General features: G+C 35.9%; 1 protein-coding gene and 1 pseudogene across 5 annotated transcripts in view; both read left to right on the top strand.

The window, feature by feature from the left end:
- ZFPM2 (zinc finger protein, FOG family member 2) overlaps positions 1–25,216 on the top strand; it is a 459,697-nt gene that overhangs the window by 16,306 nt on the left and 418,175 nt on the right. The window lies entirely within an intron of this gene.
- LOC129046419 (ATP synthase F(0) complex subunit C2, mitochondrial-like) overlaps positions 1–25,216 on the top strand; it is a 47,336-nt pseudogene that overhangs the window by 7,579 nt on the left and 14,541 nt on the right. Inside the window, exon 1 of the transcript XR_008507649.2 lies at positions 1–25,216. This exon is cut by the window's left edge and continues 7,579 nt beyond it; it is cut by the window's right edge and continues 14,541 nt beyond it. The product of XR_008507649.2 is annotated as an ATP synthase F(0) complex subunit C2, mitochondrial-like (transcript).

Genomic DNA, 25,216 nt, shown 5'->3' with positions numbered 1-25,216 from the left:
ATGATGCTTTTCTTTGGGAATTAGGACTGGGAGTTTGCAGTAGGGCATAGATTCCCTTTCCACTGTGTGCCTTTTGATAGTGTTTTAATTTTTTTAACCAATTACAATTTTAACCAATTATAAATTAAGGCCATTAATGAAGATTAACACAAAAGTAAAAGGCATCCATCGGAAGGTGTATGTTATTTTCACTACCAGTGAAAGCCACTACCAGGACTGCTAAGAAATCCTTTTGGGGGGGAGGTGGGGGGTGAGGGATAGAAAATAGTCAAGTATGTATTGCCACTATAATTAAGTGTTAAATTGCTCATCTTCGCTTCAGTTGTGTAATTAGGAGGGTAGAAATACTGTTGCGGGTTGGGAAGAAAGGATAGGGATTGGATAAAAATATTTGATAAAATGTTTCAGTATCTGTCTAATTCAGACATTACTGTGAGGGAGAATAGCTATAATGATAAATTTTCCTCTAGTCCTTATTAAGCTTAATATGAGAGTATACGAAAAGTGAGCACTCCAGTGAAGATTAAGCTCTCTGTTTTCCTTTAGAGGAGGAAATAGCACAGAGAAGAAGATTTTCAATACATTGCCTTTTAAAGTATAGTATTTCTCTATTCTCAGCATAGGTCATGGCTATGTTATTTGCTTCAGATTAATAGTGTATGATACTTCGGTTTTAGATAAAAGATCTGTTCTTTAAAATTTGATGTTCTAATATAGGCTCTGTTTTACAAAAAGCAGTTTATCCCCAAGACATTGTTTTTCTGAGTTCGGAAATTTTGTCCTGCTCTGCCTGGCACTGTTCATCTTTAACCCATACCGAGTGTTTTACCTTTGGAATGATATTAAAATGCCTATTATTTTTCTCCAGATTATTATATGCAGATATATTTTGGTTCTGGACCACATATATTGCTTCCTTTTTGCACCTTATCAAAGGTTTTGTGTCCTTGAAAATCTTCCAGGCCATCACATGTATTCTTGCGGGAAGCAGCAACAACAAAAGCCATGAGCTGATCCTGTACATGGTATAGGGCTAAAGCTTCAAGTTCCAGTGGGATTTAAGGATGCCCTGAAAAAAACCAGGAAGGTCTTAATTCATAAATGCCACCGTAAATTTCCTCTGGTAATTATGATAGAATGGAAAAGGAAATAAGCAATGTTGAATTTTTGTCAAATAATTTTAAAGAAGTGGGCATGAAGTTGGGCTAGAAATAACATACACAGTTGCAAGAAATTATCATCTGGATGCAAAAGAAATATTTGTTTCTCTTATTTGAAGGGACCTAGAGCCTAGAAAAGTTAATACATCTTGCTATGTTTGTTTAGTCTACTCTTTTCAGCCTTGTTAGTGCATATGACCAAAAGGTTAGTTTCATTCATTTTCTTCTTAAGGATTCTGAAGAAACCTAGGGCGGGCCTGAAGATTTTATTGTATTTTTATATTTTACATACTTAGTTTGGACAGTGGCGTTTCCAGGATGCATGGTCAAATGGAGATAAATTCATCTAATCAGTGGCCTTATGCAATGCCTTTCTGTAAGTAAGAGAATTTGTTTGGGGAAAAAAAATTTTTTTTTTTTTTTTTTTGATTTGGCTTCTTGAGGCTTCTTGTCATCGAGAATTCTGTTCCTAAAGATCTAGAGAAGTATCAGAGGAAAACAGACCCAAAGTGGATCCAGCCCCCTGCTTCCCTGTGGCCTGCTGATGTCCCAACCATCAAGTGTTGAAAAGCCACAAGTGGTTTTCATGATGATAAAGTTAGTGGTTGGTACTAAAAATAGACTCGGAGCAAGGCCCAGTAGAAGTTACTGAAGATGATCTGGTTAAAACTACCTCTGCCCGGAAGATCATACATTTCTAGAATGACTGATTTCAAAAGTGAGAAGTCATTTAGAATTATTTATGTTACTAGGATCCATTTTCAGAATCAGGTGGAAGACTACATGGAGTGTATCCTGATCATACGGTATGCCACCTCTCCACAGCCACCCTGTGGAAATCTGTTAGCCTATAGGACTGAATATTCTAAGAAATAACTTTCCAAGCTCATCTACTTGAAAATAAGAGTGTAGGTAAATTTACCTCTTAACTTCAAGACAATGCAATGGCTGCCTGTGGGGTAGTACTTGAATGGAGCCATCTTTGCATTTAGAAGGGGACTGATGTATACAATCACTCTATTAGAGAGGGAGGGGTATGGTATATTGATTCAGAACTTGGGAGTCTTCTATCAGGCTTTCAGTGACAGCTCTACTACTTCCTTGTTGCATGTCCTTGAGCAAGTTACTTAACCTGTGACTCAGTTTCCTCCATTTGTTGAGAAGGGGTTACTAAGGAAACTGGTACAGTGGGTTAATGTTAAGCATTATATCGATTAATACATGCAAAGAGTTTAGAACAGTACCAGGCCTACACTAGTAAAACATTTTTTTTTTATTATTGGCATTTTTGAGGTCAAATCCATGAAAATAAATTGTTCTCTTAAAGGAAGGAATAAGAATCCCCAGGCATCTAAAATATAAATTTAAAGGTCTCTGTTTTGCATACTTTAATAGATGAATATTTAAATGCAGTCTTCTCTTTTTTGTAAATAATGTTCCTGCTTGGAGTAAAAAGAGAGATCTTGTTGAATATCCTAAGTAATTGAAACTTTTTGCTCTGACAGCCCTAAAATAGTTTTTTTAAGTTTTCTTCCCAAGGAAGAAAAGCTTTCAAGCTTCACTGGGAAATGCCATATAAAATATATTGATAGTAAAATGTAATCTATTTATCACCCATACATAGCTATAAACCAGTAAATGTTTTTAAAATTTATGAAATCTGTTACAGACCATTTTGTCTAATTTTCCATTAAATAACATGCAGTGCCTTGGGTATCATAATATTACTAGAAAACATGAGTGGTAAGGTTTTCTTTTTTTGCCTTCCAGACAGTTCTGGAGTTAATACACAAAATTTCATTTAGAAAGATCCTGAGTGGAGTATCTGAAAAGGTCATTGAAGAAACCAATTGGTTAAAATGCATTTGGATGACCTGAACACATAGTTGTTGTGTCTCTAAATCCCAGACATACTTTATTAGGACAATCCAGCTGGTTTGCTATTTCTATCTCCTCATTATCAACACGTTATGGTATGGCCTCTTCCCTCTCTCTTCCAATGCCAAGAATTTGGCAGGGACACCATGCTAGCAAGTCAGAGACTGGGGGGTGGGGGTGGGGCAAAACAGTAGCTCCAGGCTGCTGTGAGGGTAGGGAAATACGTTGTCTAAACATTTTGCCACTGGATTAAGGTTGATAGTGGACATTTGTAGACTCTACTTGAAGAATTTGAAGACATAATAACATTTCATGGGTTTCTGGAAATAGTCTTAAAAAAAATTCTGTTCATGCTGGTCTATACTTCCCTATATATAGAATCTGTAAATCTTGAAGGTCCAAATTCTTTGCTTTCCTCTGTTTTCCCAGCCATTATCTCTCATAGAAGCTCAAGAAAGTGAGAAAAGAAAAGATTTGTCTTTAGGTCTCATTTCATAGGTTGCCTGATCAAAACCAACTCAGTAACTGAATATCATGGCACATTGTATTATTATGCAAGTGACTCTACTAAATAGACTAAAGTAGAACCTCTTCTAATATATCATAGTATAAAGAAAACAGACATGTAAATCTATTTTTGGTTATGGTTCACAGTTTTGTTTAAAATTAGTAAAATGAAAAGCAATCACATTAAGAACTCCCTTGACAGTTTCATAGGATTTCAGATTTTGTGTTAGTAAAGCTCTTTGAAATTTATCTTAGGGCTTTCACAAAAATATGGATTATGAATTTTATAACGGTTATACACATGATCTTTTCTTGTGTGTATGTATGTAATTTTGTGCACTATACAATTTTCTTTTTATTGATCTTCTTTTCTATAAAGAACTTCAAATTGTCCTACTGACATTCATTGGGATGACTTCATGAAATATTTTCTTTACTTTGATAGAATGTTTTAAAAATCATCTCAAATTAAAATTATTTATTTACTTTTCAAAAGCCATGAATTATGCTATCAGAGCAACCTAAAGGTATTTTTTTCATGATATTCCACATTATTATAAAATATTAGATTTTAATAAATAAAGGGTCATCTTGCCTATATAAAGAGATACTTATGACAAGGTATGGAGGTTGTGATCTCTTTTCTCCACTTAGGAAGCAACTACAGAAGGAAATATTTCATTCACATATATATTATTTATATATCTTAAAATTTCTTTACTCTGGTTCTTAGATATATCCCATACAATAACTCAGACACCCAAATAATGGCAATTATAATGTTATCAATATCAGTAGAAACTCACTAATTTAGAAATTGATACCCAGGGTCTTTTTTTTTTTTTTTATAATGTTCTTTCCCTATTGGTAAAATGTATTACTTTGTGTTTCTTATTTAATCTTCTTATTTTATCTTTCTTAGCTTATTGTAAAGGGCAATAATGGATTTTCATGTTTTAAAAATATTTAAGTTAAATAATAATAATAAGGTGGGACTTCAGTCATCTGAAAAAGGGATAAAGCCATGAGTGAAAGAATATCTACCCTATAGCTTTTATTAAAGAGAAAAACGTGTAATTTTTTTATTCACTAGTCAGAATTGTGCCATCAGTACAGAAGTGAGTAAAAGTCTCAGCTTTCTTCTAAAAATCTTGATTCCTTGAAGTTTTCATCACCCTAGGAAAAATGGAAGAGGACTGTGTACGAATTTGCATGCATCTTAATTTTATCGTTGTAGTAATGCTTACTGAATATGTCAGTAGGACGCTGAAATTTACTGTGGGTAGGAAAAAAAAAGAATGCAAATTAAAAGAGAAAGAGTTTATTCACAAATTAAAGAAATTGTTCCCTTGGGTGTCTCCTTAATTGATGAAGAGCAAATAAGTAGGGTACAGTTAACTAGACAAGCAGAGAAGGGCAGGCATATCTCTCAGGACTGAGGTTAGAACCTCAGGCTTTCTAAGTGTGAGGGATTTGTAAATTAAGCTACTCTGTTACTGTCAGAATTAATATGTGGATAGAAATCTATGTTTTCAAGGCTCTTACAGCATTTTTTTTGTATCCCTTCTTTATTTTTAAAAGTAGTTTTATGTTATTTTTGTACTATTAACATTCTACACTTTTGACATTTCTGCCCCCTCACTACCGACACCGAACAATAGAACTGCTTCAATTAAGAAACAGAACATCAGCCCCTGGCATCTTATTCTGTTGTTCCATCTTTTTTGCTAGGGAGAATTCATTTGTTTCTTAATTAAGAAAAACACCAATAGCATGAAAAATCTGCTTATGGTACCTGAATGGTAATTAGGCAAAAGGTAAAAAAGAAACATGCACATACATTCCAATAGCAGCCAAAATGAACTTGAGCTGATAAAAATGAACTAAACTACCCTTGCATAAATGGAGGCTGAGAGAAGTGTACAGTCATTATGGCTAAGACAATATGCAAACTATCTTCAAAGAAATCAAATTGCTAGAGTGTTTTCATTTGCATGTATTAACTATTAACATAATGAGGAGAAGTGACATTGGACCCGGATTGTGTGTCTGTTCGGATTGATAACTCTACTGCATCTGCAAACAGATGCCCAAAAATCATGCTAGTAGTTAGATCAGAGTTGAACTCTGCAAAGTGGGCTAAAATGAAACCTAGAGCTTGACGAACCTGCTGAGTTCCTGAATGGTTGACATCTCTCATTCACATTCTGGGTCGTTTTCTCTTTCCCTTTCTGTCTGTCTGTCTGTCTCTCTCCCACCCCTCCTCCCCTTTATTTATTTTTTAAGTCAATAATAATACTTCAGTGTGAATTCTTATTTGAAACATCTTGGTTTTCCCCAGCACAACTTTTCACGGTCTAACAACGGATGTTATAAAGGAGATCTTAAAGAACCATAGGATTAACTTAAGCTCTATGACAGGATTTGAAAATTTAGGTTTTTTGTTTATTTATTCCCAGCACATGTAAGTCTAAGAATAAAGGAAACTGACATATATTGAGCTCCTCTTATGTACCATGCTTTGTACAAAGTGTTTTTTCTTAGAAAAGCGGAAAGAGTCATTGAGAAAGATGAAGGACATGTGGCAATTGAGAGACTTCTCTAGCTTTTTGGGTAACCTGAAAGAACAATCCTTGAACCTCTGGGTCTTAATTCATTCTCATCTGTGAAATGGGGTGATGTGACTACACTGGTCTTTCCCAGTCTAAAAATCTTTGAGGCTAGTAGGTAATTACAGTGTCCTAAAAGCTCAAGAGAAATTGGAAAGTCATCACTCAGAAACCTGCCCAGAACAACTAATATGTTTTATTTCCTGTGAGTCTTGGGATTTATCACATAGTGGGATGACATTTTCTAATCCATGTTGATGAGAAACTCTGACAACTATATAAATCTTTGAATAATTATAAGAAGACAAAGCCAAAATATATTTCTTGATTTGAGAATTAATATTATGATATTCCTCAAGTCAGAATATAGCTTGCTTTGGGCGCCTGGGTGGCTCAGTCGTTAAGCGTCTGCCTTCGGCTCAGGTCATGATCCCGGGGTCCTGGGATCGAGTCCCAATCGGGCTCCCTGCTCTGTGGGAAGCCTGCTTCTCCCTCTCCCACTCCCCCTGCTTGTATTCCTGCTCTCGCTATGTTTCTCTCTGTCAAAAAAATAAAATAAAATCTTTAAAAAAAAAAAAGAATATAGCTTGCTTTAAAATCCATAAATCCATTTAATGTTGTAATTTTTCTTTTTCTGAAAAACTTACTGTTGGGTCTTACAAATGATGGAGGCTGCTAATTAAGAAATTCTATATCATTTCTTTTCTGCAGTTTTGTTTATTCTATAAACAAATATGTATTGTGATCTTTCTCTGAGTCTTGTTGGCACTGTTTTATGTATGGAGGTCAGTCGTGCCCTAGGAAGGTAAGTTCTCTGCTCTCTTCGAGTTTATATTCTAAAAGTGGGCAACAGGCAATAAAAACAGTAATTCAGTCAATGCACAAGGTAGTTTCAGATTGGGATAAATGTATGAGGAAAACCAAATAGGATAATGTGGCCAAGAGTGACTGTTGGGATCCTTAAATGATGTTGGTCAAAAATTTCTTAAGCTTGGTGCAATTGATGAGGAGCAAGAAAATTAATATTTCCTTGTAAATTGTTGGGAACCACTCTCAAGGATGAGGGGACAAATGTTTCCCAGAGACTGTGATCCACCTCTGGCCCCAACAGCCCAACTGAAAGTCGTTACCTTTTTGAATAGTGTGGAGGCCAGAAAAACATGTTGGAGACCATTAGATTTTATTGAACAAAGTTTTGAGGAGAAATGTGTCAGAAATGGAGTTAGGTTCTAGGGATAATGGAGTTAATAAGGCAGACATAGAACACACCCTCATGAGGCTTTTACTCTAGGGGAGATACAATGCCTTAGGAGTTTTCAGACATGCTTGTTTACATTGTATTTACATGAATATTTTCAACAAATGTGGAATAATTAGTCACATTAATAATTACATTATTCTGTCAATATTATGGGAAGTAGTTTCTATTACAATATATTGTATGAATATATGTAACATTAACACAGTTAATATGTCCTCATTATATATATGTGTGTGTGTGTGTGTGTGTGTATATATGTATATATATATATATTTTTTCTGAATGGATATTGATTGGTGACTGATTAGATTAAGTGGCAATCCTTGGAAATTTTGTTATTGACCATTATCACTACTGTTAGAGTACCAGCTGTGAATTTTTTAGGTTTGAAGTCATGTTTGAAGTCAAGTTTTAATTCCAATTTAATTCTCTTTTGCATAACATGCATCACTGCTTAATACAAGTGGACGTGTGTGACCACAGAACCCTGTAGAGCTCCTTAGGAGCTCCTTGGGACCGTGAGGCATTGGCAACATTTTGAAGCATTACCCTTTGGTTCTTCAGGCGAAAGATTCACTAGGCGTTTGGGGGAAGAATTTCTTTACTGGTTGTTCAACTGGAGATGGCTTAATGAAATGGCTTAGGCATTTGCCAGTGTCAGTAAATGTACTCCTCTCCTCGGGGAGAACATGGGGGAAAACACCCAAACTATGGATGCATAAAGAGCTTTATGCTTTGGAAGATTTCAAATAAATGTCTTCTCGGGTAGGAGTAGATGAGTTGACAGTACTCTTTGAAGACATCTTCACACTTAATGATACCTTATTGTCTGTTTTCATGAATATGCATGTTATAAAGAAATCTGTTTCATATTTAAGTGATAAGTTAACCTTTCTGCCACATATATTTATTATAATGTCAAAATCTCCTTTGAGAAAGTCAGGTTGATGATCTATGTTGAATCATTCATTCACATTCAACCTAAAGGGGTTAAGAGGTGGGAGCAGGTATTGTCATATTCTCTTAGAAACTATCTAAGAATTAGGAAGCACAGTTGCTCCAGGAAAACTCTGGAAGAACATGTGTCTAGAAAGAAGCACAAGCTGAGTACAGATGGATAACTTGAAAAAAGGAAAAGACACAAAGCTGAATTCAAGAAAAATGTTTGAGACATTTAGATACTAATAATGGAGCATTAATATTTTCATCTGGACTAGCCTGTCTACTTAACGAAAATAAAATGAATAAGAGAGCCACAGGGAAAAAGGCTGGAAAACTCCTTACAGAGGAATATAAGTTCTTCTATTTTATCTTTTATTTAGGTCAAACTCACAACAAAAATCCCTTAAACAATCCCTCCCACCCCCCAGCAAAGAACTTGCTTTCTCTTTATCAGTTGCACTTGTGTTGATTCTATTTGAAAGAGAAACAACCAATTCAGACTCATTGTTACAAACTATCATTTATTTTTCTGGATATGAAAACTGTAAATGTGGAGTAATATATCTCTGGGTTTCTTATAATCTCTACCAGTGCCTCTCATGCCTAAACTGCTGGGTCTGGTACATGAACCAATAAAAATATATCACTGATTTTTCTGGAGACAGACTCAAGTGCTGAAGGTGGAGAGGGACTGACTTAATACATGCCCGAAATTTTTGAATTCTTTTTGTTTAAATGGGTTTCACTATGTCTCTTAAAGGAAGCATCAACTTTCAAAACTATGCAGGCTTGAATGATGTTCTAAAACTGTTGGTGACATTTAATAACATCCTGAATTTTGGCTAAAAAAAGTCAACTATAGAACAAGAAGAGGGAACCATATATGCTACCAAAATTAAAACTTCAGAGGTATTTCAGTTAATTGTCGGTCTTTACTGGGAGTCTGGAATGATTGTGCAGTGTTCGATATTTAACAAGGAGTCCTGCTCTGCTTTATACTAGTCAGTCAAGTTCAGGGTATTATACTGAATGTCCATGCCGTTCTTAAAACTCAGCTATGTCTGGAGGATGTTAACAGCCAGGCAATAGCTGAAGGAATTGGAGATATTTAACAGGAAAAGAAAAATACAGGTTTCATTTGAGAGTTATGTTCAGATAATTGAGGAACTCACATAGAAAAGGAATTAGCTTTCTTTGTAGCTCAGAAGAAATCACTTCCAAGGGCATTCTGGGTCTGCTTTCCACATATGGGTTGATTTGGGTTCTGCATCAGCAGAACAGTTAGAACTATTCAAAATGGAATGGCCTTCATTGAAGGGTAGAGAGCGTCTCTGGAAGAAAGCAAGTAAAGGTTTGCCTGGATAATCGCTTGCTACATTTATTATTTAATGGATATTTGGAAGGTAGTGGGTGATGGGGATTGAGGAGTTAAGGGGCAAGACAACAGTAGATTCTTAGGTGATTTCATGTTCTAGATGGGCCTTAGAGTGTTTTGAGTCTCTCAGGTCAATTCTAAAAGCATTTCATTGGTATCTATAGATGAAAGTCCTCATTATCATTGTTATATTATCAGTAACAGTCAACTTTTATGGAATCTAGACAAGCTCAAGGTGTCAGGACCCTGGCTAGCTGAGGCCCTTTTTATGGCTTTGGGAGGGGCTCAAGCAGTGTGTTCAGGTAATCTGTTTTTATAAAAATTTAAAAATCAAGCTATTTTAACTATAACTGATTAAGACTGCTAAATCATTTCTCTTTAACTTTCCTTCTGTCATACTTCAAAACAGCTGCAGTCATAATTGGGATCATTGTAAGGGGAAGTTGAGCTGGAAAGATAATGGTCATATTTTTAATATTTGCAATTTACTAAGATTTCTCTTTCTAAATAAATATTTGCTTTCATACATACATTTTATTTGCAATTTTGTATCCTTTCACGGAGAGGCCACCCCCCCCCCAACTGTATAAGCTTCAGATCTTCCAGTTCCTGGATCTGTTTCTCTTTGCCCCTTTTATATGTGGTATAATTCTAAGTGCCACAAATAGAAAGGTGCATAAGCCATTGTCCTTCATACCAAGTTATGCACAAGTTATGTAGTGGAGGAATTTGATGATTTTATTATGGGTTCAACTATCTATTTGAAGAAATAGTTAATGCTGATATAAAATATGTATTAGTATTCAATTAAGTATGATTATTCTTTTTTTTTTTGAGAGAGAGAGAGACAGAGAGACAGAGGCGGGGAGGGGCAGAGGAAGAGGGAGAGTCTCAAGCAGACTTGGCTCTGAGCACAGAGCCCAATGTGGGGCTCGATCTCATTACCCCGAGATCACGACCTGGACTGAAATGCAGAGTGGGACACCGAACTGACTGCGCCACACAGACGCCCCTGATTATTCTTTTAACATTAAAATTTCAATTTACTGATCGTGAATCAAAAGCCTGTATTGAACATAGAACTTGTAGTCATTGATGTCCATAAAAACCTATTTTCTCAAAGCTTGTGAGATTTAGCTTAGGGTTGGCATAGTCTTACACACTTAACACATTACTTTTTTTATAGAAAGTTAATAAGATACATCCATAAACCTTACTGGAAAAAAGAAGCGTATTTATTATGAGATGTGTGAAGGTCTCAGCTCAGAACCCTGTCTCTCCTGTCTCCAAGAGGTTATATTTCGAAAGGATGAGTAATGTTGTAACATTTAGTAGTAGGCTGTAGGTATGGGGAAGAGGAATGCTGTACCCAACCAGCAGTGACAGGATCCCAAAGGTGGCCTGTGACCTACTTTTACTTCTTTCGTGGCATGGCATCTGTCAGAGTGCTTTGCCCTGTTGCATAGTTAGTCTGAGCAATTTCCATTCCATTGTGTTCTCTGTTACAGTTTATGCTTTATCCCCCTTCCGGCTTATTCAAGTGCTTAAATTTAAAATTAGTAGCTTGTCTTTATCATTCACGTTTGGATTGGGAAAACATACTACAGCCGTCGGACATGTTTACCATATTAAAAATAATAACAAAGAAAACAAAAATGATAGAGAAAAATAACACACTAAGGGTTATGTTTAAGTCACAGGAGATCCTGATAAATTATCTCAATTCAGTGTTCTTAAACTACATTTCTCAAATGCCCTTATCCCAATCTTGAGAACACTGAGAAGTCTGTGTGTGTGTGTGTGTGTGTGTGTGTGTGTGTAATATTTGAAGTATTGGGGCAGGATCAATTGATGGATGTAAATTCTACTCATTAGTCTTTCTTTCCTTATAAATTTTGTTAGGTTTTTGAGACTCTCACAGGCCTCATCATAGTCTGCGTGGATAGATGAATAATCATATAGTAAGGACCAAGAAAACAGTAACAACAAAGCATAGTATTTTATATATATATATGTACATATATATGTGTGTGTATATATGTATGTATGTACATATATATATATACAAACACACATATGTATGTATACACATATATAATGCTGAATAATCCATGCTTTACATGTTTATATTTTCTTTTTTAATGAAGGCATTTGTATAAGAAGCCAGGAATTTAATTTAATTTACCATCTTATGATTTGAATTGCTTTTCCAGGAGTTAAGGGTTCTCTGTTATCTCTGGAGTGTCCGATTAAATGACACGCATCAGATTTTCGTCATGGCTATAGCTGTGACCAAAATGCCGATGTGTTTCCTTATGGCTTTTTCTATATAAGCAGAGTGAAAGGAAAAATTTAGACTATTGTTTGTATTATTCAGTTTTCCAAGTTATTTCTTGTTTTTATAGAAGAAATGTTTCTTATTCCAGTTAAAACAACCAGAAAGGATATTAATGGTTAATGTGTGCAGTGATCATGTGAAACTCGGGGACTGGAATTTACCATTGATGTTTTTTGCTAACTCCTGTTTGCTTCTTTTCGAGGGTCAGGTGATGGGGCCTGTACAACAGTAAACCAATAAAGGTCCTGGTAGATGTTCCATATAGTAATAATCCATTTAAGAATAGGCAATCAGAGTCCCCTTTGTAATTATGTAAAAAGATGACTGGGATTTGGAATTTCATTTATAAGTTTGAAATCTGGAATTGGTTGATTTTATTTGCAAACAATTATGAGGTTGAACAGCACACATTCTACTTGATCCTGTGTAGTGAATTCTCACATGATCAGCATAGATAATGGAATATTTCCTTTCCTACTTAAAAAGCATTTTCAAAAGGTTTGTAAATATTTGTTTCTCAGGGATCCATTTATCTTCTTCCTCTGTTCCAAAAGAACTATTGCAGGGTTACAGAAAAAGATGATAAATGAGCCCAAGGAGTCTGGGTTTAAACTGTCCTACTATAAGATTGTACTATTATTTAGTAGACATGCAAAATCTTTGAGCACATTAATATTAACTGATTAGGTACTGGAATTTTTTTTTAATGCCAGAATTTTGAAATGAGGATAAGTCAGTCATGGAGCTATTCTGGCTTTTATTTACCTGTAGTTAGATCCATATGAAAATTCAATATAACCAGACAGAAAAATAGCTGGAAGACATTCCTTTTCAAAGGAATGGCCTGGACTTAAGCTGCTCAATTCCCATTCAGTTCTGAAGGCCTGAGTAATATGGTCTGTCATTGTATACAAACCTTGTAACAAAGAATGTGACAACAAAACCTATCTGCTCTTAGTTATCCTAGTACACAATACTAGGTAAGACCTGGAATGAACCATTGGATATTTTGACTAATTTAACTTAACTGATGGTTATCCAGAAATTCTGTTTTATTACAACCTTTACTGAAATTCTCAGTGAAGAGTTTATGCCTCGTGTAAGGTGAACATAATGAAACTTAGGTAATTTAAGACCTTCTAGAAACTCTGCATTATCATTCTAAATGATGAAGCTCATTACATATATTGCATAACTCCAGAGATGGAGATATAGAAGATGTAGAAGTCTGTATTTGGTGTGTACTGATCCCAATGTTTTACAAAAACAATATAAACAAAAAATACCTATCACAATACATTGGTTTTTCCATTTTCTATATTTTCATGTTTATATATATATAGTCATAATATAGATATAATTTTATTGTGCTTAGAAGAAGTATTTTCCATATTTTTACATGGTCTTACTGATTTTCATTTTGCGTTTCTGCTCTGTTGTCTCTCAGCCGATTTACTACAATTTGTCTAAATATTCTGTTTTAAGCTATTTCGCTAGTATCCAATTTTTGTAACTGTTACTGCAATGACTAAATTAATGCATATAGTCATTTGCTTCTAGGTTTTTCTCAAAGAATAGATTTCAATTAGTAAGATTATTGGATTAAGGGATGTATACATTTTAGCAGGTTAGGGTGCAGAAGGAAAGGATAAAGAAAACAATTATAGCTTTGGAACTAGACTTTTAGAGTTTCTACATTTTTGGAAATTCTATAATTCATTGATTTTGGAATATCAGTGTTAAGTTTTTGGGCAGGGATCAAACAATCCAACAATTTGGTATCATCGAACAATAATTACAAAAGCTGAAGGCAGGCAGCCCATCTGGGAGTCTGTTAAAGCAATCGGGTGGGTAATAGTGATTTCCTCGGTTGGAGGTGTGTGTTGAAAATGAAAAGAAACATGACAATCTACTCCTCATTGACCATTTATTCTGAATGCTGTAGCACAAAAAGGAGACAGAAAGTTCCACTCAAAAGTTTATGAAATACTTGAGTAATAAAAATATTCAGAGAAGAAGAATCAGATAAATAGAGTCGGGTAGATTTAGATAGGAAGGCTTTGTATTGCCTGAACCTTGAGCTGAAAGCTAAAGAAAATGGAAGGTTTTTGGTAGCAAGAGGAAAGGATGGCTTTCTCAAGGTAAGGGGGGGAACAAAGAAAAAGTAAACAAATTCTAATTTCTTTTGGGCACTGAACAAATGAATGGGTTTTTATCATAATAGATATTTTAGCATATTATCATAGTGTTTATTTGTTGACTTTTGGAGGATATGAAATTGAGTTATATTTTCCCTGGTGTAAGAATCACTATATTCTATTTTATTTCAAAGTCATAAAATGTACATTGAATTTAACTGGAATATTTAGGTACAAATTCAGTTTTGTATTTAAAGATCCTGACTCACACTCCTTTCATCAGAATCTGGGTTACCCTGAAATTGGGTTCACTATCTTTATATATGTAATGATTAAATGTGGCTCACAATAATATTGGTGATTGAAAGTGTAAATAAGTGAAATCTGGACTATTTACTGGGATAGAAATATTTCTTTATTTTCCAAACCAAATATTTGTCTCCTTTAAAATTTATTTTCAAAATTCACGGTGTGAAAAGATAGGTGACCATTTTTCCCTTTGGATAAAATGGTTCAATTTTATATAAAAGCAAAACTAATAGTATTCAATTAATGGAGAAATTGTTTAGCCAAAATGATCACCATTTCCCTAGAATCCAGCAGCTTCAGCATTCCCTTGAAAACTTGTTAGAAATGCAAACTCCTGAATTCTACTCCAGGTTTACTGGTCCATAACCTTGAGGGAGGGGCCCAGGAATCTGGGTTTTAACAAGCGCTTTGGGTGGTTCTTATGTGTGCTTAAGTGAAGAAGTCTGCTAGATTAGTTTTTTTTTTTTTTTAATCTAGACTAATTGTGGCCAACTGATGCCTAATCTCTTAAACTTTATGCATCTCAAGTTTGGGACCAAGTTTTGGGTGCATGATGGAAAGTGTTGTGCTGATTTTGTACATTGTTGGATGTTTTAAACGTTGTTTCATAAGATGACATTTTAATTTTGTGTCCATACTGGAAGCTTAGTTTTTAACATGCCTAACTAAAATATGCTTGCTTCTTTTATTGCTTTAAATTGTGTATTTTAATTTAATTTCATAGTTTGAATTCATGTGCTTTAAAATGTATATTTTCGGGGCACCTGGGTGGCTCAGTTGTTAAGCGTCTGCCTTCGGCTCAGGTCATGATCCCAGGGTCCTGGGATCGAGCCCGCATGGGGCTCCCTGCTCTGCGGGAAGCCTGCTTCTCCCTCTCCCACTCCCCCTACTTACGTTCCTGCTCTCGCTGTGTCTGTCTCTGTCAAATAAATAAATAAAATCTTAAAAAAAAAAACCAAAACTTAAAAAACAAACAAATAAATAAATAAATAAAATGTATATTTTCTACATCTCAATTATAATTTATATAATTACTAGGACATAGTTTTTTTAAACCCCCTTCAGTGAATTCTGTTAAAGATAATTAGTAGGATTTATGATATTGGCAATACATGAGCCCACATCATTTCAACACTAAGGAAGAACATGACTTTGATTTGTAAACAAGTCCAGGCATTACTCCTTTTTTTTTTTTTTTTTTGCGTTTTGTCTTCCAGTTCTTTGGAAGTGACTTTAAAAAACATCCAAAGTTCCCATTTCACTGTCTTTCTTTTCTCTTTCTGTTCCCTTTCATTTTCTGGATATATTAGTGTGGTTGAGCAGATGAGAATAAAGTCAGGATTTGCTTTTTAGTTACCTTTTCTTAGACCGTCTCCATAAATGTTGGTATAAAAACACAGCCCAAATTGTGCTTAAGATTTAGTCCTGCACTGTTACAGAATGCTTTTTTGCTTATTGAGAAGAAAATCTTTGGATGTTAATATTTAGACCTTATTTATCTGTCTGCTTGCTTACAGACCCATCTACTGCCTACCTACTTGCCTACCTTATTTATCTCTACCAGTCAGTTATAGTTAGGGCAACTCATACAGATTATTTTGCTCTGGAGAAAATCATTCGTGTATCATAATGTAAAAATAAGCCATATGTACTACATACAGTTTGAGCTAAATATACAGTTTGGGAACATAATTTACTTACCTGGGGATATAAAGTAGGCATTCATTGGGTTCATGGTTTGAATCATGTTACTAGCTAAGCCAACATGTAAGTCTTCAAACATGATTAATAATCTTTTACCTTCCTAACTCTGGCCTTTCTCAAGCTGTGTTTTTGGACTATCAAAATTCTTCTTTTCTAATTCTTCTGAAGGGACTCCTCTCTGTACTGTCATAATGCACAGTGTGCGTGCCTCCCTTGCAGAAATCCATCTGGACTCTGTTCAAGTGGTACTCTAGTAGAGAGGTCTTCCCTGACCACCCCATAGAAGATATGTCTCCTTCCTTTGTCAGTGGTTGTCACCCTACTCTGCTTTATTTTTCTTCAAAGCATTTATCATCACCTGAAATAAGTACTCCATGCAGGTAAGAACTTTTGTTTGTTGAGTTGTTTTAAACAATCTACGCCCAGAATCCTGCACAGATTCCTGACACCAGAAATTTTCTAGGATTAAATTTTCTTTCTTCCTCTTCTGGAGTGTAAGTCCTGTTAGAGCTTGAATTCTGTCGATTTTATTATGTCTCCAGTGCTGAGTACAGTGCTAAGCAATAGTTACCAGTCAAAGTAATTGGTGGATGGATACATATATAAGTGGATAGAAGTAGAACCATATTTTAATGGGCTAATGCATTTGTGTTTCTCATTTGCATCTTACGAGTCTTCATATTAAAGTCTTACATTAAGAATTCCTATGTTAGCTCTCTTCATATTGCCCTTTAGGTGTTTATTTAAAATTTTCAAAAAGAATTGGAGTTTTGGGCGCCTGGGTGGCTCAGTTGGTTAAACGACTGCCTTCGGCTCAGGTCATGATCCTGGAGTGCCGGGATCGAGTCCTGCATCGGGCTCCTTGCTCGGCAGGGAGTCTGCTTCTCCCTCTGATCCTGCCCCCTCTTGTGCTCTCCCTCTCTCTCTCTCAAATAAATAAAAAAATAAACAAAAAAAATCTTTAAAAAAAAAGAATTGGAGTTTTTATCAAGCACTAAATTTTAAAAATTGTTCATTTTCAGTTTCTAGTATGAATTTCATTTGAATTTTTCATGTATTTTTAAAGCATCAATAAACTGTGACTTAATTATACAGGTATCCTACAGATTTGGTTTGTGACAGTAGTCTAATGAGTATAATCACCCACTTCCTGGACCATTGTTGTCCAGATGTAGCTGTACTTTAAGCCAACAAATCTAAAAAAGCAAACCTCAGTGGAGGGCTCTCATGATAGGCTGGTTCAAGATGTGGCAAACCACTTACGATGCTAACTTTTTTACGTGAAGAAATATGATTAAGATACGTTAAATGGAAATCTATACAAAACCAGTGAAATTGTTAAAATATTCAAATATGCCATACTGTAACAAGAAACCACTGCAATGCACTGAAATCAGCAGTAAAACAGCTGTGTTTTAAAGGACAGTACTTTGAATGTCACTTGACAATTTGCTTTCAATTAGAAGTAATTTACAGGAAGATGCCCACAAGCTAATCTTTACAGGATAATTAAGTTCCATTTTCTTTACTTTTAATTAAAAAGCAGAAAAGATTTAGCTGATCCATAAAAAATGTTCTGTTTAAACATTCATCAGACTTCACACTCTTTTTTTGTTATTTGTTGTAGCAGATGTTATCAAAAGTGCAGTCTGCTCTGTTTTAAACCCTGAGCATTTGGAAAGTGAAACATGAGTTGCAGTAGGCATGTACTGGTGAGGTATGATCATTTAACATCTGTATGTTCAAAGAGGATATAACAGATACTGCTGTTCCATTCCTTAATTATGTTCTGTCTGATGCTTTTAATTGTACTACAAAACTGCATACATTAAAATGAGAAGCAATGCAACTATCAATTTTGAACATTTATACATAGTAGGCTGATACCTAAAAAGCCCCCTTTACTTCAGATGTCTTAAAGTATCTCTCGATTCAGAAGTAACACGTTTTTTATTGTAATTTTAATAATATAAAATGTGACACTGAGTATTTTAACATAAGAATTTACTCACTGAAAGATTTAATTCTAAAGCCATTTAAAACTTTACTCTCTGGTTTTTAGTGTGGTTTTTAGCATCACTGCTGTTTTTATTTGGCAAAATAAAATATATTGCCAAAGACATTTGGAGCTTTGATTTTATAACTTACTATTGGACGGTACTAATTTTTTAAGCTGATGAGAGCTGAATAGATCGTGATTTGTCATGTTATTCTCACCTCAGACTATGCTAAGGAATTGCACCACAATTTCTTCAGGCAAGAATTATTTAGTCCAGTACTATGGTATTTTTTAAAACTTTTTTTGGCTATTTAATTAATCTGTTCGTGTTGATAATAGCTTTATTTTTTAGAATCTAAAAGATTTCCATAATTTGAAAAAAAAAAAGTTGAGTCACTATAGAGCCATATACATAAAATTTTTATAGCAGTAATTCCATTCACTATGCCTTTTGTCAAATGAGCTTGATTTTCAATCTTCTGACCAGTGAGTACCTAAAGTTCAAAGATCCTGTTGGAGTTACCTATTTTTACTTACTTTTATTTTCTTATTTTATTTCCCTCTGTTTGAAGGAAAACTACAAATGACAAGACAGGTTGCTCACAAACCCATTCATTTATTTGCTTTTGCCATTTAGATTTGTATATGTAGGGAATGTGCCCGAAGGCACTTTGACCAATATAGTTTAGGAGACTGCAAAATAAAGAAATGCAATTTATTTCAGCATATATTATAAATTTCAGGTAGGAGCTTAATTATAATAATCAGAATGCATTCATTTAAATGGAATATGTGTTTGAACATGTAAATGTCATCAGGTTTTGTAATGAACTGGTGAAAATGTGTGCTTCTCTTATTGAAAGGATAACACTGGAAAAAGATTAAGCATGCCCTGTCTTCCTTCTTCCCTCTTTTCTCTTTGGTAATCAACACCTGGTTTGATTACATCTTTTTGAACTCTGAAAGCTATACTATAAACTCTTTACATAGAAGTTTTTATGAAAGGGAATTGTGGCAAGCAGTAGTTGAACTTTCCACTTTCAGGAGAATTCCACCTTTTTTGTCATCCTGTAATTCAGACATCCTTAGTTTTGTCATTGTTCAGGAGAGTGCAGTGATTTCCCTTTGGTGCTTGGTTTTCAAGTTTATGGCTGCTTTTAGAAGGATGGGACTGATTCTTATGTTTCGTGGTGCTTGGAGGAGTTATTAACTGACCTTAGGTACGTGTACCTTGTCCATTGCACCTAATGCATGGCTAGTACATGATTGGTTCTCATTAAATATTTATTAAATGGCTGGTAGACAATAAAATTTAGACACAGCTCCATTTGATGCAGTGCACACATTTTGTGAATTCTCTTTCCCCTCCCAACCTCCCTCCTTCTCTTTCTTTCTCTCTCCCCTCCCTCCCTCCCTCCCTCCCTCCCTCCCTTCCTTCCTTCCTTCCTTCCTTCCTTCCTTCCTTCCTTCCTTCCTTCCTTCTCTCTAGGCCATAAGGAACCTCTCCTCCAGCAAGGCAGTATTATCTTCCTATACCCCATCCCACAACAGCCATTCACTTCCAGTCCCTGCTCCTTACCGTTGCTCAGGTAATGCCCTGCCTCTCCCCCCTTCGTCATCTAAATCTTCCACACTGAAAATGTCCAGTGGAAGTCTCACGTGTTCCAAGAAGCTTCCCAGTATTCTTATCCACAGTCATTACTCTGTTCTATATTTCTTTTGCAAAAATAGTGTCAGGCATTTTGACACTTGTTTTCTATATTTTTTTTCTACATATAGGATACCTTTGTCTCCCTGTGATGAACTTAAGTGTTTTAAGAACAGAAAAAAAAAGAGTTCCTGTGCCCTTTTTGCTTTTTTTGTAAACCCTAAATCTCATAGCAGTCTGGTAAGCAGGTGGTAGGCATTTATTTCATGTCTTGTTCGACTTTGAAAAACAAACTATTAGAAATTCATAAGTAGCTGCATACGTGTATTGGGGAAAGTATTGAATAATAGTTTCTCATACATTTAGAATAAGCTTTTCCTTTCCCCCAAAGACTTGGGGGTTTTGTTTCATGTTTGCTTCTAGAGTGATTTTCTGCCACTTGGGAAAAAACATATTCTTTTAGAAAATAATTACCATTAGCTTGAAGATAGAGATAAATAATCAGTTTTTAAGGACTATCATTTTAGTTCTCAATAACTCGTTTTGGAGCTAAGGTGTTAGTGGAAGGAAGGACGCGTAAGTCATCTGTCTCTTTACCCCTAGAGGGGCAGTGCCACCGCGCCTCTGCTGGTTACTGGGTTCATCAGAGTCTTTGCATATTTGTAATTACCCTTCCATAAATAGTTTGCAACTTGACCACAGCATTTTGCCGCTCCGTTAGAATGAGGCCCAAGGTCCAAGTTAAAAGCAAAATCCTCAATGAATTTAACAAAATTAAGCCAAGAGCTGTAGGTTATAAGAGCAGAGCTAATGGATTCAGCTGTTCTTTACTTTCATTTTAACCAACACATTTTGCATTCATTTTCCAGATGTGAGCCTCATTTGATTAAAATGGAGTGAAACTAATTTTGTGAAAGTTTTATATCACCCCTGGAGATAACTGGAGATAACCTAGTGTGTCACAAAACTAGAGCCGGCAAATCAGCATTTGCGGGGTCGGTTTCAGTAACTGCATTGCAGAAGTATTGCAAGACTACTTTTTAAGGCATATTGGTAAACCTTTGCTGGGGTTGTTCATGTGACTCAGCTGTGACCAGAGCTGGATTATGAGGGGGGTCCTGGAATTCAGAGGCGGCCAATCCCAGAGCCGGAGACCGTATATGGCGATGCTACTTTAAGTGTGGTTGGTTCAAGGACCAAAGCCATCAGCAACACCTGGAAGCCGGTCAGCAAAACAAATCCGTGGGCTCCACCCCAGACCTGCTAACCCAGAAGCTCTGGCTGGAGCTCAGCAATCTATGGAGTTAACACGCTCTCCAGGTAAACCTTATATATGCTAAAGTCTAAGAGCTGCTGTGTGTGGAACCCTGGAGTTCAGCTCGAATCATTATCAGACAAATCAATCTCTGTATTTCAATTGAACAAGCTGTATCTAATGATTTCTGATCTCTCACCCGTTGTCATAAAATGCAGACAAATTGAATCAAGTTTTTTAAAGATATTGGTTATTTCACAATTTTCATCTGTATTTGAAGTGTATTCTGAACGGATTCATCTGAACTGATTAAAATGCAAACAAAAGAGCCAGATCACTCTGATAAGCAATGGAAATTCCACAGTCTTTTCTCAGAGCACATGTGTGCTTTATTCAGCTTTGTGTCCTTCCCACCTAGCAGAGAACAAAAGCAACTGTAGTGCAACCTTGTTCTGGCCCTGTCTTGGCATTTAGGTTTGTTTCATTTTGGCACATGGCTGTGTTCTTTCATCATACAGGAAACTATCTGCCGAATCAGTCAAATCTCAGATTCCTTGAACTTCTTGATCAGGCTGATGTTTTCCTAATGAACAGAGGTTGCTGATCTCCATACCAAAGAATTAATTGTTTTTACCTATTGAGGTGCTAAGTAATAAGTCACATGGAGTGCTGTATTATATTAGCTATATTATAACTAATATAGGACTTGTAAAATAACTTGACCACTTCTTGAGATCTTCAAGTTTTCATAGTTTGCTATGTAAATGTGCTGGCCATATATTGATCTCTCTAGCAGTATCACATAAATAAGATCATTAATTAGTATCATTTAAAAATATAGATTACAGCAGCTCTCCGTCTTCTCTGCCCCGGGAGCAGCGCTGCTCTCACGGGCCCTCAGCCCCTGAAAATGTCTGCTGGTGCAAAGGTGGTCTCCACGCCCTTCTCGGTCAGGAGCCCCTCTCAGCTGCTGAGCCCATCACAGGCCGCAGTGATGCTAAACCCTCCGGAGACGCTGACAGATGAGAGCCTCAGCAGCTTGGCAGCCCCTTGTCCCCCGACCTCACTTATTCCTAACCACGGCTTCTGAACCAGCACCGTTTCACGGGACATGGACACAGGCTCCAAGCGCACTGGGGCTGGGCTGCCATGGTAGGGGTGGCTGGCTCTGGGGCTGGAAGCGGGGCCGTGTTTGGGAGCCTCATCATCCCTTATGGCAGGAGCCCTTCCCTGAAGCAACAGCTCTTCTCCTGCGCCATTCTGGGCTTTGCCCTCTCCGACGCCAGGGGGCTCTTGTGCCTGCTGGTGGCCTTTCTCATCCTCTTCGCCATGGGAAGGAGCCCTCTCCACCTCCCATAGGTCCTTCTCCCGTGTCTCATCTGCCCTGTATGTTCATTTTCCTCTACCTCCCCAGGCGGTATAGGAACCAACCCCAGGGTTGGCTCCGGGTTTGACAGAGAGAAGACAAATACTATATTAATAAGAAAAAATATGGAGATGACGTCAACTCTTGTAGTTATATAAATTCTTTCTGAAAATGAACTTTCATAATAATGCTTTATAGAAATTGCAAGCTTGACTATAATCGATTCTGTATATATATGTATGTGTGTGTATAATATTCATGGAAATTCTACAGTATGTTACAGAGTATATGAAGATAATTTTTGGCTTTGCCAATTTAGTGTGGCTTAGAGCTAAGACTCAGTTACAACTTTCAAGGCATCTAGAAGTAAAATCATATTGGATATGAATTGTTAAGCGTTTATTTAGGTAGAGGTAGAATTTGCCCTACCAAAAGCTTTTCTCTACCTTCTTAGGTTGTGTAATATTGTGGGGTAACTATAACTATTGTTATACTGGATCTGGGTTGACTGATCTTTATATTGGTGCTACTAAGTCTGTATTTTACATCTAACTGATTGTATTGAATTTGTGTTATGTCTGATACCTGCTGAAAAGTTATAATGCCTTGCAGGGTTATTACTATTAGTGATACAGAGATGGTGTGATGATAGCAGGACTTGATTTTATCATGCCTAGGTTTTTGTTACATTCTGTTTATTATATTCATTTATTTTATCTTTTTGATATTATTTAAATGCCTGTTTATATCATAATGCTAGACTCTTGGAGCGTGGAGAAGGCAAACTATGTAAGTAAGACACAGGTTTTTTGTTTTTTGTTTTTTGTTTTTCTTCAAAAGGGTCTTCCTCTGTGAGTGAATCAATGTGTGGGAAGACTGTGTATGTCCCAATGTGGAAGTAGCTGTTTTCGTTAACCCATTTATAATATTGGCATCTTGTGCCATTAAGCTTAAATTTGATACATTTTATTGATTGAATCCCAGAATTTTGGTGTAGAGTTTCCTGGGCTTAGGAGAGTGACCCTAGGTCTGGGGGTCACAAATAAAAGTTTTGTTTTGCTTTGTTTCTTCTTGATTTTATTATCCGACAGGATTTCCAAATTGAGCAGCTCTGTTTAAAGTGTTGGAAAGTGCTAAGACACCTACCATGGGCAAAGGAACTCTTGTTTAGTATTTTTCTCTTTGCTTGTTTAGTTTGTCAAGGGATCTGTGAACGGGCTCAAGGTTGAATGTGTATTTCAGTTGTATTTATATGTTCAAGGACTTTGAAAATCAGGCTTCTTGGATGTTACATGTTTACTAAAATATCTCTTAGTATGTATTTAGGGCTTTGATGAAATTTTAAGTTATTATTCAAGTTATTATTCATTTCATCTGTGATATTGGTGGTGTCTTGCATACATATTTTTCTTTGGCTTGACAAATATGTACAAAACAGGTTAATTTGTCCATTGTGTGTGGTCACACCCCCAAGTGTACCTTTGAAAAGATCATTTGATACAGTGGCTCTAAGGTGGAAGCATTGCTAAATTATTCGTTTTTAAAATATTTGTATAACGTGGCTTTTTTGAACTTTACTTTTATTTTTTTCAATGAAGGAAGGAATGAAGAAAACTACATTTTTTGGGTGCCGATCGTGTAGCAGGTATTGTGACACATGCTTTAATTTAGGTTATCTCAGATTGCCCTCGCAATGACACTCCAGCTTAGGCTCAGAGGAATAAAGAGCATGTCTGAGATTCAAACCCAGCTCTGACTCCCAGGGCCACAGCATTTCTACCCTGATGTGCTGCCTCTTGCCATAAGGCCATGTGCTAATATTTGGTGGAAGGTGCAATAATAAAAGACATTTCCAAAGGAGTGGAAAAGCCAAATATGTTTAGTGAAAACAGGACATAGGGAATTCTAAGGAGCTGTGTAGGCCCTCTGCTCTGAGCGTATAGGAAGGAAGATCCATTGTCCCAAATCAATTTTTCCCTTCTCTAATTTTCTCAAAATTAATTTAAATAATTGATAGGTAGGTATTTCTCAGTGTATGCTTTATAGCCTGTTTTTTCCACTTGCATATTCTGGAAAATTGAGTTAAAATCGGTTTTTTTTTGGTAAAAAAAAAAAAAAGAGAGGAGGATATGTTGTAGGCAAAAGATAGGCAAAATCAGTACCAATTGCATGCTGGTTTTAGCTTGAATCCAGAATTCTGATACTAAATGAAAATATCTATTTGTATACTATTTATTCAAAAGTTGGGGACACTTAAAATGCGTTTATTTACTGATATGTCTGAACTACATTTTACTAAGACAATCTTCATGGTATTCGTGGTGTGGGAATATTATTCCCCATATTTAAGCCTCATTTGAAGCTTTCTTACTCCAGGGTTGAATAGATGGTTGCTAGATAAAGGCATCCATAAAATAATACTTGAGTGTATTTATAAAAAATAGCTTTCCACTTTGGTTTGTAAGATACACTTGTAAATTTTTATAATGTTACAACATATTGTCCAGATTGGTTGATTGGGGGAGGGGAGAACTAATGTAATTCAGACAAGCAATAATTACTAGGTCAAGAAATAGGGCAATTAAAAAATGATTCATGGCAAGTAGGAGTGAGACATTTATATTCTGAAAATTAATTATGGGACATTTTATTTAAATTATAATCAGGAAGAAAAGTTCAGGGAAAAGAAAGAGGTTCAGGGAAATTTTATATGTACTCATCTTGAGT

Source organism: Mirounga angustirostris, unplaced genomic scaffold (genome assembly GCF_029215605.1).
Source record: "Mirounga angustirostris isolate CCGP_5_RB_7025 unplaced genomic scaffold, mMirAng1.0.hap1 SCAF_4, whole genome shotgun sequence".
NCBI lineage: Eukaryota > Metazoa > Chordata > Mammalia > Carnivora > Phocidae > Mirounga > Mirounga angustirostris.
Note: the sequence above shows the minus strand (reverse complement) of the source record. Positions and strands in the feature narration are given on the sequence as shown.